This window comes from Penaeus japonicus, unplaced genomic scaffold, assembly GCF_977035675.1.
Source record: "Penaeus japonicus unplaced genomic scaffold, GWHDUDI00000001_assembly GWHDUDI00000017, whole genome shotgun sequence".
NCBI lineage: Eukaryota > Metazoa > Arthropoda > Malacostraca > Decapoda > Penaeidae > Penaeus > Penaeus japonicus.
In genome coordinates, this window is record NW_028234419.1 from 20686532 (window position 1) to 20700273 (window position 13742).

Sequence of the window (13742 nt, forward strand, 5' to 3'; positions counted from 1 at the left end):
CGATCAAGATGAGGACAAGGTAACAAATACATGGACGGGAAATTACAAAATGAAAAAATGAAAGAAGTTGAGAGCAGAAGAATAGAGGGGGGAACTGAAAAAAAAGGAATATGATGATCCATAAACGCATAAGTACAAACCTGCTCTTAAAACAGAAATTGAAGAAACGCATTCCTGTTTCCGTTAACACCATAAGAGCAATAAACCGAAAACTTAACCTTTGCCATGAAGGGTTCTCTTTCCGTTACTGCTGAAAATGACGTAATACATGACCCTCCCCTTTCTCTCTCTCTCTCTCTCTCTCTCTCTCTCTCTCTCTCTCTCTCTCTCTCTCTCTCTCTCTCTTTCTCTCTCTGTGCGTGCGTGCGTTTTCGCGAGAGCGTAAGAGTGTGTTCTAAGCTGACGTCATCACACCTCGGGAATGATGATGGTAGATGATGGTGATGAACAGTTAGTTCCGTGAGAACAGCGAAACTACAAACGCACCAGCTGATAGATAATGCGTGGCTCGCCAGATAAAGACTTCAACCCGAGAACAACATGCGGTTGCACGGGCGTGGCAACGGCTGGTCCCCGGTCTCTGCAGTGTCTGGGTCGATATGCCCGCTACACCCTGCTTACACCCTCGCTACCTCCACAACTACACTCTCGCCGACCGCCACCCTTGCACGCACGCATGCATGCACATACATACTTACATACACACACATTTGTAGCCTCCGGGAAGAACTCTATATACCATACTCTCCCTCCTCCTCCCGAGAATGAAATACCATCCATCCATCCATCCATCCATCTCGCGGACCGATTTCTTCAACCCCAGTCCTCCCCACAGCCAAACACGTCTCGCACTTCAACATCCTCATCAGTAAGCGTGATTGGCGGAGAAGAGAGAGGGAAACCATTTACATAGACAGACAAACAGACACACACTACGACCGGCAACAAGCGGGCTTCCTTCTTAAAGATGAAGCTACAGTTAAGGAGGGGGGGAAACGGAGAAGCTGGGCGCGTTTAGCTGGTACCTCTGCTTACTGGTTTTATTTTTTTCCCATCATTATCCTAGTCCTTTCCTTCGTAGTCACATAACTATGATTTGATAATCATAATATCTTATAAGAGAACTCTTATATCATGAGGCAACACTCTTCCTTTTAAAACCATTCTCATTCTCATTCTCCTCCTCCTCCTCCTATCGACCTCCGTTTTCAGTTCTTGCCTAACCCTCGTTCTTTCCACATTTTCTCTCTTATTTGCCTTCGAAACCTCCCTCCATTCCTACTGCATCCAATATTCTAATAATCATCATCATCATCATCACTATCGTCGTCCCCTTCCACTCCCTCAGTCACCTCCCGCCCGACCCGACCCGACTTCTCTCGACCTCCCCTCCCCACACGACCCGACTCGACTTCTCCGGTCCGGTCCGGTCCTCCCCTCCCCTCCCCTCCCCACCCGACCCGACTGATATTGATCCCAGGCTATTGTAAAGATCAATAACCAGTCCACTGTTATCGACCATACCACGCCGCCGACTTACAAAACATAACGGGAGGGGGATTGGGGGGGAAGGTCCGGTATCAAACCCACCGGTGTCTGGTCGCGGCTGAGGTGACGTCGGTAGGGGAAGGGGAAGGGGGTAGGGGAAGCCGAAGGGAGTAAGGGTAAGGGTAAGGGAAGGGGGTAAGGGAAGGGGGTAAGGGGAAGGGGAAGAGGGTAGGAGGTAGGAAGTAACGGTTCAATTGGAGATAGTTGTACTGGGTCGCGAATTGTGGTGTGCGCGTGCGAGTGGGAGTAAGCGTGTGACGCGTGCGTGTGTGCGTGTGCGTGCGTACGTGTATGTGTGTTGGAGAGTGGAGAAAGAGCGAGGGAGGGAGGGAAAGAAAAGAGAGAGATAGGTTTCAGTAAAACGATATAAGGAATGATACTCCTCGCCTTGACCGCGCGAGCGTGTCCAGTCAAGACCTGCCAAACATCGAGTTAATGGTTTACCTGACCTCATTTCATTAGGCCGACCGGCAGGCAGGGAGACGGACAAACTCGCATACAAGCAAAGACACTGGGACGCACAGACACAGGCACGCACGCCGACGGGGCTCCGCACGCAAAGCACACATCATATCGAACCGCTTGGCTATAAATAGATATTGGTCAGCAGTTTATGTGTGGGAGGAACACGCACGGGTGAAGTGAGTGTCCATCAGTATACAAGGGTAAGAAAGGAGACAGTAAGTGGGAAAAGAAGAATAGGAGTAGATAAAAAGTAGCGATGAAAAAAATAAGAGGGAACGAGCGGTCGATCTGAAGACAAATGAAACAGAACAGTAAAATATATATATATATATATATAATAATAAAACAGAATAACGGTGAACGCCAAACTTCAATTCCGACAGGAAATTGTCAATCAAATAAAAAAAAACAAGAAAAACAAAGACAAAATTTGAGTGGTCTAGGTCCCGGAGTGACTTACCACAGGTGCGTGTGGCTTCAACGGTACTCCCCCAAACGCGTTATTCAGACCATCACCTACCACCCTCAATCACTCCGTGAGAAAAACAATACCTAATAGCAATGTGTTGCATGTAAACCGAAATAAACAAAGAAGAAATAAGACCTAACAAGACTGGAAAAAGTCACCGGATATTTCGAAACGTTCAAAGTTCAAGCTCGTAACTTGACTTTACTTGGCTTGCTTTCTACGTGAGTCGAGAGTGGAGGAAAGTGTGTTGGTGGCAATGAAGGGCAAGGGGTAGAAAAATAAAACAAGAGAAAGGAGGCAACGAGGGTGCATTAGGAAATGGAGAGGGAAAGGAGAAAGAGGTGAATGATAAACAGGAAGAAAGAGAGCAGAAGTAGTAGCTGGTGGGGAAAGAAGAAACTCGCTGAGAAAAAAAGATAGAGACCTAAAAACACAAGGCGGTAAAGAAGAGGGAAAGTAGGAGGTGGAGGAGGTGGAGGCAGATGGAAAAGAAACAGCAAGCAAGAAGGCACTTCACAAACGGTCGATTAAAGCAAGTCACACGACGAAAGAGCGGATATCATCATCATCATCATGTCACGAACCCCGGGGAAAGACCCACAACACGCGACGTCGGCGGCCATTCCCCAACTCCCTCCACCATCGGCCGTCGCTGTTTCACCCTAGCCTTGACCTCTCCCAGGTTGATGCCCCTTCTTCGATAAGAGTTTACAATGGTGAAAATCAGGGAGGCGAAGAAAAAGGGAGAGTGTGAGATTTCACTAATTCCGTGGATTTTACATTTCCATCACTCCACTCTCTTTCAGTGTTCGTCGAAATTTTGTTTCTAATCCTCATCACAGAACATTGTCAAGTTGTTCTCCCTTTATTTCTACCCCATAGTCAAAATTGAAAAGTACACCAAGGAGAGAGAGATGGAGAGGGGAAAATAGAAGGACAGGAAATGGGAGAGGGAAGGAAGAGAGAAAACTAGGGGGAGAACGCACCACCTGGCGCGAATCATGTTCACCACAAGATCAGCTTGTGGCGTGAGATCTGGTTGGGAATTCCTGCTGAAAAAGAGGCTGAAGGTCAAAGCCGCCCGCGACCGCCCAACACCGGATGAACGCGTGGCGACAGGCCTAGATGACGTCACTCGCCCAAGTTGGGGAGGGGGGGGGAGTTGGAGGGGATTTGTTTCATCCCCCCTGCATACAGACGAATACTGTATAATACAAATAATATCCATCTTAGTGTGTGTGTGTGTGTGTGTGTGTGTGTGTGTGTGTGTGTGTGTGTGTGTGTGTGTGTGTGTGTGTGTGTGTGTGTGTGTGTGTGTAGCCAGTAAGACTTACGGGAAGCGAGACGGAGAAAAAGGCGAGCTCCGACGGAGAAATGAGGATACTACGAAAGCGCATGACCCCATCCCCATCCCTATCCCCCGCCCATGAGGGAAGGAAGGGAGAAAACTAGGGGGAGAACGCACCACCTGGCGCGAATCATGTTCACCACAAGATCAGCTTGTGGCGTGAGATCTGGTTGGGAATTCCTGCTGAAAAAGAGGCTGAAGGTCAAAGCTGCCCGCGACCGCCCAACACCGGATGAACGCGTGGCGACAGGCCTAGATGACGTCACTCGCCCAAGTTGGGGAGGGGGGGGGGAGTTGGAGGGGATTTGTTTCATCCCCCCTGCATACAGACGAATACTGTATAATACAAATAATATCCATCTTAGTGTGTGTGTGTGTGTGTGTGTGTGTGTGTGTGTGTGTGTGTGTGTGTGTGTGTGTGTGTGTGTGTGTAGCCAATAAGACTTACGGGAAGCGAGACGGAGAAAAAGGCGAGCTCCGACGGAGAAATGAGGATACTACGAAAGCGCATGACCCCATCCCCATCCCTATCCCCCGCCCTTTACATTGCGCAACTACCTCCCTCTCTCCCTTCTACCGCCCTCCTCCACTTTCCCCGTTTTCAACCCCATCACAAATTAACTGTTGCGTCTTCTGTTGCAGCTTGGTCATGATTTCGGTTTGTAAATATAAAAAAAGGTGGAGGAGGAGGGGGAGGAGGAAATAATGAAAATTACTGACATTATCGTGTACTTCGTCACAATGGAATGGAAGCAACTGGTAAGGGCACTGCTGATGAATACTCATAAAAGTTAACGAGGTTAATGCTAAGGCAAATGTAAATGCTAATTAACAGCAACATCTACAACGACAACGAAAGGTGATATCTACATCACCTACCAGCACAAGGAAAGGAAGACTCGAAATAGCTCTGAGCAAGCATTTCCGTAAACATCTCGGTTATTCTCCCAATGTTGCTTTGTCTTACCAGCAAGGAGGGGGGTGGGGTAGGGAGCAGTGGGGGAGGGGGTGAATAGGAGGGGAGGGAAGTGAGAGAGGGACAGGAAGTAAGAGGAGAGAGGTTGAGGGCAAGTTCCTACTCCCTCCCTCCGCCCTCCTTCTTTCATTTCTTTCCTTAGCTCCCCGAGGACAACATCCAGAACCGAAGAGGGGAAGTGGAGGAAGAGGAAGTAGAGAGGGCGAAGGCGAAGGCGAAGGCGAGGAAGAAGGAGGCAGGGAAGGCAAGCTGGCAATCAATATACATGTGCTTTATCAACATTCTCCAGACATCGGGGCGCACAATAGAGCCCTGACACTCGTGTTTTGAGTCACAACACCCGCCTTCTCGCTTTGGCTCACTTGTTGCATCAAGCTCCCGACGATCATCATCATCATCATGCTTCTCGCCGGATGCTGGACACCCCAGTTGATGCCCCCTACCCCTCACCACCCTTTCCCTTTCTGGTGCCATACTGGAACCTCTTCAGACACCGTAGGCCAGGCGGCGATGGCGAGCGTCCTGAGGGTCAGGTGGGCTTGTACACATTCCCCTTTCCTTCCCTTTCCTTGAGTAGTTAATGCAAGTTAGTCCATGCCTTTCAAACTCACTCACACACGCACTATCTCTCAGCCATCACACCCTTGCCTGTCACACGTGTATGATTGGCATGATGCCAAGTGTCAAATGCCAACCAGGCTACTTTCGACCCTCAATCTTTGACCTCTCTAAATATGATGGTGGTGGTGACGGTAAAACAGCAATAACAGTAAAAAAAGTGTTATCAATGGTGCTAATAATCACATAATAAAGGACAATATGAATAGCAATTGCTGTTTCTGTTCAAAGATGCAACGGAAAAGTCGTGGACCGGGGTAGTCATGGTAGTAGCAATGGAGGTACCAGTAGTAGTAGCAACAACAGAGTTGTTGATATCATGGTTTTCTCGGAAGGAAGGTTTTCCCTAATTGTCTTTCCCTTGTCGTCCAAAGCCGTTTTGTTAGGAAATTAAAGCACAAAAAGTGACGAGAAAGAGCACGAGTGGCGCAAGCGCCAGAGTTCGTTGCCCGTGGAATGGCATTCAAGGGAAGGAGAAAAAAAGGATGCTCGTTGGTTGTGCCAGTGTCAGCTTAACAGCAACAGGTGCCCACTAGTTAGGGGCTTCGGTGCCGCTTAGCTTCCCATCATGTACCGATTAAAACAAAATTCCTTATGAAACACATCGCAATGATAATCACATTGTGCATCACCCCCGGCGAAAGCGGGTGATACAAATTGGGAACATATGGCAAGCGCGAGTGGTAGAACGACGGTCGGTTGACTGAGGCTATCTGTGGGACTTACTAAAGGGAGCTTTGCATAGGGACAGGGAAGGAGGGCGGGGATCATATGGGCGCTGGGTCCACAGGGAGGAGGGGTACAATTGGATGGGCATCCTCTTTCTTTCACTCACTCACTCACCCTCACTCCATTTACTCTCTCTCTACATATATATGTATCTATCACTATCTGTCTCTTTCTCCATATTATATTCTGTTTCATTGTGTCTGCGCCTCTTCCTCTTCCTCCTCCTCCCTCTCCCTCTCCCTCTCCCACTCCCAACCTCCCTCGTGTACGGAAATGATGCCCACCCCCGCCCCTCCCCCCTCCCCCTCACTGGTCCTCCCGCAGCCCCGCCCTAAACGCCCCTACTTCCTCCACCTCCCCATACAAACATCCTTATCCACCCTCCACTCTGGGGAACGACGGAGCAGGAGGGAAAGTGGAGCACACTTGAGGGCGACTTTAGGCTGCGTTCAGAGGGGGGGGGGGGGCGACGATGTGGCTCTGAGGGGATGGGGAGGAACACTAATCTATTGGGAGCGGGGGGATTGTGGGGATGGAAAGGGAGGGGGAGGGGGAGAGGGAGAGAGGGGAGGGAGAGAGAGAGAGAGAGAGATAGAGAGAGGGGGAGAGAGAGAGAGAGAGAGAGAGAGAGAGAGAGAGAGAGAGAAGAGAGAGAGAAGAGAGAGAGAGAGAGAAAGAGAGAAGAGAGAGAGAAAGAGAGAAGAGAGAGAGAAAGAGAAAGAGAGAGAGAGAAAGAGAAAGAAAGGGAGAGTGAGAGAAAAAGAGAGAGAGAAAGAAAAAGAGAGAGGGAGGGAGAGAGAAAGAGAGAAAAAGAGGGGGGAGGAGGGGGAGAGGAGAGAGAGAGAGAGAGAGAGAGAGAGAGAGAGAGAGAGAGAGAGAGAGAAAGAGAGAAAGACAGAAAGACAGAAAGAGAGAAAGACAGAAAGAGAGAGAAAGACAGAAAGAGAGAGAAAGAGAAAGAGAGAGAAAGCTGAAGAGAAAATCATCAAGGAGTCGCCATGACTCACGGAGAGAGGGTGGCGAATTTCCTCCCCCCGGCCGCCGTCCCCTCCACGATATACAACCCGTATGGGTGGAAGTGTTTCCGACACGCCCACACCCACCCTAAACGTCACTCTAGAAATAGACCACTTACTACATCCCTCCCCATGCAGAACAGGTTTCTGTTCGAGTTTCTTTCTCTCGGTCCGTCTATCTTTGCCGTAAGAGGTGTGTGCGTGTCTCAATGCACGTGAACGTGCGCTTAGGAGTGTACGTACATTCGTGTGTGCGTGCGCGACCGTGATGATGCCAACGAGGGTGGGCCGACGAGGGGAGAGAGTCCAGGGGAGGGGCTCGGGGTTAGGGGGAGACATAGGGGAGGGTGGGGTCTGGTCCGCCACGGTCGATACGTGCAGCTGCCGGTGTTGGCCAGGCACCACTCGTGCTCTCGCCTCCCGCGTGTGTCTGTTGGCTGCCACCACCGCCACCGCCACCACCACCTCAACCTTCGCCCTCGCCCGCCCGCTCGCTCGCTCGCCCGTCCAGACAAGTGCAACACCGAAAACATGGAGAAAAGGGGGAAGGAACGTCCTCCCTCAGTTCAAAAGGGGCGAGGCAGTCATTCCCATCGGACGGTAGGCCAGATGCAGTCTCAAGAACTTCCTTAACTATACCCCGGTGATTTGAAAACAATATAGACGCTAATAATCTCACTTATGGCAACGGAGACGGAAAAAAAACAATAACGACAACAAGCGCAAAATGGCATCTCACACCCGCAATCACTGGCAACCTTTCTTCGCCAACAGGCACACACCTGGAAAGGTAATGCTGGCCTCAACTGGAGCAGGTATTTCCTCCAAGGATCACATACATACTCAATACATAAACTCTACACCCACACTTAGTTGAAAATATTTCAAATATTCAACTGAAGGACTTGAATGTTGAAAGTTCATCGAGGCATGGGTAGGTGGGTAGGGGGGGGTAGGGGGTAGGAGGAGAGAATGGGGGGGGAAGAGAGAGAGAGAGAGAGAGAGAGAGAGAGAGAGAGAGAGAGAGAGAGAGAGAGAGAGAGAGAGAGAGAGAGAGGGGGGGGGGGGAGACGGAGAGAAGGAGTGGGAATGGGAGAGAGGGAGATATGAAATGGGAAAGGGAAACTGAAACGGATGCATGAAAAGGAGAAAGGGGAACATCAGCAAAGTGTGCAAGGAGCGGATGGAATAAGAGGGTGTGAGGATAGGAAGGCAGAAAGAGAAAGTGAGAAAAGAGAGGGAAAGCTCGTCTCCCTTCAAGAGAAGTTAGACAAGCTGTAGGGCGTCGCTAACGTGGCATCCTCACGGAATACAAGAGGTCTCACATTCTCAAGAATTCAACGTCAGTCAGTCCAACACGCCCGCGCTAAAAACTTTACCATTCTATCCCGCTATGAAACAAAGGACAATCGAGTAAAATGGACAAAACAATGAAATAATTCACCAAGCACCACCACCACCCTAGTAACAACAGAGACGCGTCGCCGAGCCTTCCCTTATCAGCTCTGGCACCGGATCGAGCTGTGCCACCGAGGTCGAAAATTGGCACCGGCTTCAGCATGGGGCACCTGGTTCCTATGCCGCCCGTTTCCTGGACGCGAGAAAGGGGGGGTATACCAAGGAGTGACCACAAAAAAAGTGTAAAGAAAAGTGGTGGGGGTGAAGTGGCAGAAAAAGGAGAAATGCTAAGGAATAAAATCATGTAAGAAAGCCATAGGCAATATAATGCCAATAAGCTAAAACGCACGCTGACAGACTCACGCCAAGGCGGTGTCATTAATTCGTACATTTATAGCAACAATACTGCAAGGAGCTGCACTGACTTTGACGAGGTTGGCGTGACGAATCATAATCACTGATTGGTTGAATACATAACACATTTGTGTGCGCATGTGTGCGTACATGTGCGTGCAAGTGTGTATGTGTGTGTGTAGGGGGGGAGGCGCTCTCTTCTTACGATTGATATATGTTCGTATATGTGACTGAGCGTGCATTCGTACATGCGTGCCTCTGGTAAATGCATGTATTAATACCAAGAGTTTAAACAGTAGCGGGTCTATGCGGGCGCCGAGAGGCGGGGGCGGTGTAGTAAGGCACGTAACGCCTGACACTGGCACTGTGCCAGGTTGCCAGAACTGAGGTAACTGCATTCGTGTAACCCTTCAAACACGCACCCAGCTTCCAGGAGCGATAATCTGTCACTCATGGTTTTGGTCAAAAAGTAAGGAGTCTGTGTTTGTGTGGTTGAGTGAATGTGTACGCAAGTGTGTATATTATCGAGCTAATGTATACACAAACACCACAAACACGGTTAAAATCCACTGCAATAATCCACGAAATCGAGGACAATCCATTCACAGCGTCTACCTGCTTCTGGAGAAACCAGACAGCTAGTAAGGTGGTGCGGGGGCGCTAGTGGTGATACTGACGTCTGGGGAAGGGGCAGGGTGCGTGGGAGGAGGAGAGGGAAGGGAGGGGGAGGGGGAGGAGAGAGAGCAGGCACCGGCTAGTAAATCAATCCAGTGACCGGCAAGGGCGCGTCACGTGACAACAATCTGGAGGCAGCAGGGGTTAGGCACGTCTCGCCGGCATTTACCTAACTAGGCAACCCCACAACACACGAAACGGCTACAGCAGTAGAAGAACTCTTAAGCTCGCCTCCCCCTCCCCCTCCCCCTCTCTCTCTCCCACCTCCTCCCCTCCCCTCTCACAACCACCTTTTCTTAGGATCACCCCTCCACCTCTCCCCTACTAACACCTTCGAAGGTGATCCCTTTCCACAGTGCTTCGCGTTGAAATGTCTCTTCCCCCCCCCTCCCTAGGACGGCCTGGTACTTACTCCCTATTCCACCCCACCCCACCCCATCCCCGGCACACTGGGTCTTACAAGGGTATTATAACTGCGAGGTTAGAATTGGCTCTTAAGGTTTGAGGTGTGAGAACCGATTCAGAGAGAACCCGATCTACATTGTCTCGAAGGACCTTAATGTTCGCCTATCCCCTCCCCCCCCACCTCTCTCTCTCTCTCTCTCTCTCACATGTTCATGTATATATGAGTGAGTGAGTGACTTTTTGACTTTTGTTTATTGAGACGTGGTTACTTACATCTCAATAGGATGGGGTAACATAGGTTATCCTCACCCCAATCTTAGGGAGAAAAAGCGAGAGAGAGAGAGAGAGAGAGAGAGAGAGAGAGAGAGAGAGAGAGAGAGAGAGAGAGAGAGAGAGAGAGAGAGAGAGAGAGAGAGAGGGAGAGAGAGAGAGAGAGAGAGAGAGAGAGAGAGAGAGAGAGAGAGAGAGAGAGAGAGAGAGAGAGAGAAGGGGGGAGGGGTAGTCAAGTCCCCGTGGGATGATCACGACCAAGTCCCCGGGGTTGGTGTACCAGTCTTTGGTAAAGCCTTCGCATCACGTAGCTACCGAGGTAATCCATCTGCCCTCCCCCCCCATCCCACCTCTTTCCTACGCACACTTTCCCCTTGGACAACCTTGCCTACGGGAGTGTCACGTTAGGTCACGGCAAAAGAGAGAGAGAGAAAGAGAGAGAGAGAGAGAGAGAGAGAGAGAGAGAGAGGTGAGGGGGAGAGAGGAAGAGAGGGAGAGAAGAGGAAAACTGAGATAAGGAGAGAAGATAATAGAAGCAGTAGCCAATAGGAAAGGAAAGGGAGGGAGAGTGGAGAGAAGAGGGAGAGGGACAGAGGGGGGATTATTGTATAACAAACCATGACAGGGACACCAACGCACCCTGCCTTAATGACATGCCGGACAAGTCATTCGTGCTCTGTCATGTACTGTAAAAAGAAGGCATAAACACCAACGTTCCTCAGATTGATCCTACACAGAAGCAAAAGGGACAATTATAAATAATACGGATAGAAATGACAAAATAGCTACCAAAATATGTATAAATTCACAATAAACAATCAACCGAATCTAACGGCAAACCAACGAAGTAAATAACACTACATAAATTTAGGCCAATTAAGGCATGGGAGCACTTTTGAAAACTTGAATGCGTGGGAGAAGTCCCAGTAAGGCAGACGGGGCAGAGCGAAAGTGTGTGTGTGTGTGTGTGTGTGTGTGTGTGTGTGTGTGTGTGTGTGTGTGTGTGTGTGTGTGTGTGTGTGTGTGTGTGTGTGTGTGTGTGTGTGTGTAAAACTTCAAAGGCGAGAAAATTATTCACCCCAATTGGAAGAAAATCTATGATGGTAACCTTCTGGAAAAAAAAAAAAACTCAAGAGGGATACAAAATATGAGAAAAGAAAAGGCGAACGCAAAAGAAAGAAAGAAAGAAAAACAGATACTAAGACTGACAGGAGAAAGGATAAAAAAAGAGAGAAAAGAAATGAACAGCACCAAGCAACCCCCAACCTCCACCACCCACCCATGACACAAACGAGTTCATGGAACCTGCATACCTTGGCTCAAGACGCAAGCTACTGGGAAGACGGAGATGAACTTGCCCCGTAAAAAAGGGGGAAGGAAGAACAACTCTGCGAACCACAACAAAGGAGAAAAAATAGACCGAAGATGATGCCAAAATCAAGGACGAATTCGCAGTTAACTGCGGGGATTCAGGGAAAGGACAGAGCCATCTAGATAAACAGGAGAGGGAGGAAAGAAGAAAGAGGAGAGGAAAGAGAAAGATAGATATCAAGATAGAGACAGAGAGAGAGAGGGGGGGGGGCAGAGGAGAGAGAGTACAAGGACAGCGAAAAATGTTCTGCAAAGATGCTTGAAATGTACGTAATAGAAAAGCTAACGTAACCTGTTTGAGCCCATGACACTGATTATAAATAAAGTATAAATTATCTAAAGAAAAATAGCTTACAAAGTACCAACTTCTGTGTTTTGTATGGTACGTACTTTCAAATCATATATATATATATATATATATATATATATATATATATATATATATATATATATATATATATATATATATATATATAACTCATGTATACATGCATATATACTGAGAGGCCACAATAGATTAAGGCTAACAAATCAGCATATATTATATTTATAGACTAAGGACCTTCACAATCCTTCTGCATTCCGGCAGCGAATCACTCACACATTTCACTTTCCCCTTTCCCACTTACCGACATTACCAAAAACTCCCCAACACCTTTCTTGTCTGCTTTAGCCCACCCCACACCCCCTTACCTACCCACAACAGGAAGTCCTCCCAACAATCTTTCCTCTCTCCCGTTTCCATCCCACCGTTTACCCTACACCCTTGCCTCTCCCCCCGCTAACCCCGCCACGGCTTTTCACCGCCCTCGTCTTACCCACGGTTTCCCTTTCCATTCGCCTCCATTACGAAAAGGGATAGAGTATTGACCTGCCGCTAGAGTTATTCCGGTAGCACGCGAGCGATTCTGCCCAGCGTCTGTTAGAGCTCGGCCGGGGGTGGCGTCAACTATACCGGACAAGAGACCTATACATATACATATAAATATACATATAAATATACATATACAAATACATACACACACACACACACACACACACGTACAGTTTATATACATGAATACACATATATAACGGCATGCATACATACCTAAATACATATACACATAAGACATATGACCACACGGCCCGCACAAACATACGATGATGATGGAAATGCAGAGAACAGAGAACTCATAAAATTCAGGATAAGTGTGTAAGGGGAGAAGAATACCCACAGAATGGGAAATACGGGGCCAGTTGAAGAATAATAGAAGGCGAATAGAAGATGGGAGAAAGAGGAGCGGGAGCGGGAGAGGGAGAGGGAGAGGGAGGGAGAAAGAGAAAGAGAAAAAGGAGCGGGGGAAGTGGAGTGGGAGAGGGATAAAGATAAAGATAAAGAGAGAGAACGACAAATATAACAGAAAAAAATAGTAAACAGCAAAGGAGATACCTAACGGAAAGATCAGCGACCACCACCAATACCAATATGAAGACAAACCTTCCACAGAAAAAGAAGCCCGAAGGCATGTAGATGGACGCCAACGAATGAAATGAAATATAAAACTAAATAAAAGAAACGAAAAAATAAAAGAAAAACGGAGAAGAGACAGAAGCAAAGGATAATAAAATGAGAAAGAGAAGGAAGAAGAGATTGTTGTGTCCGCGGCTGGGGATGGAGCCCGGCTGTGAGTGCTCGTGAGATGAATCAATACCACAGGGGGATGTCGGAGGACAGAGTTTCCATAATTAACTGTTATCGACCACGGGCGCTAGGGGTAAGAGGGGCGGGGAGGGGGGGGGGGGAATTCGGGGAAACCCGAGAGAGAGAGAGAGAGAGAGAGAGAGAGAGAGAGAGAGAGAGAGAGAGAGAGAGAGAGAGAGAGAGAGAGAGAGAGAGAGAGAGAGAGAGAGAGAGAGAGAGAAAGAGAGGGATAGAGGGAGGGAGGGATGGATGGAGAGAGAGATCGTCGAGAGAAATCTAGAGAAATGGAAATAAGAGACTGGGGGAAACATTTCCATATGCATAAGCACACTCAGTGCTTACAGGCAAGCAAGTACATTAATCTATTGTGACCCCACGTACCCTGATGCCATCACCTGCCAAACAACCAAGCAGGA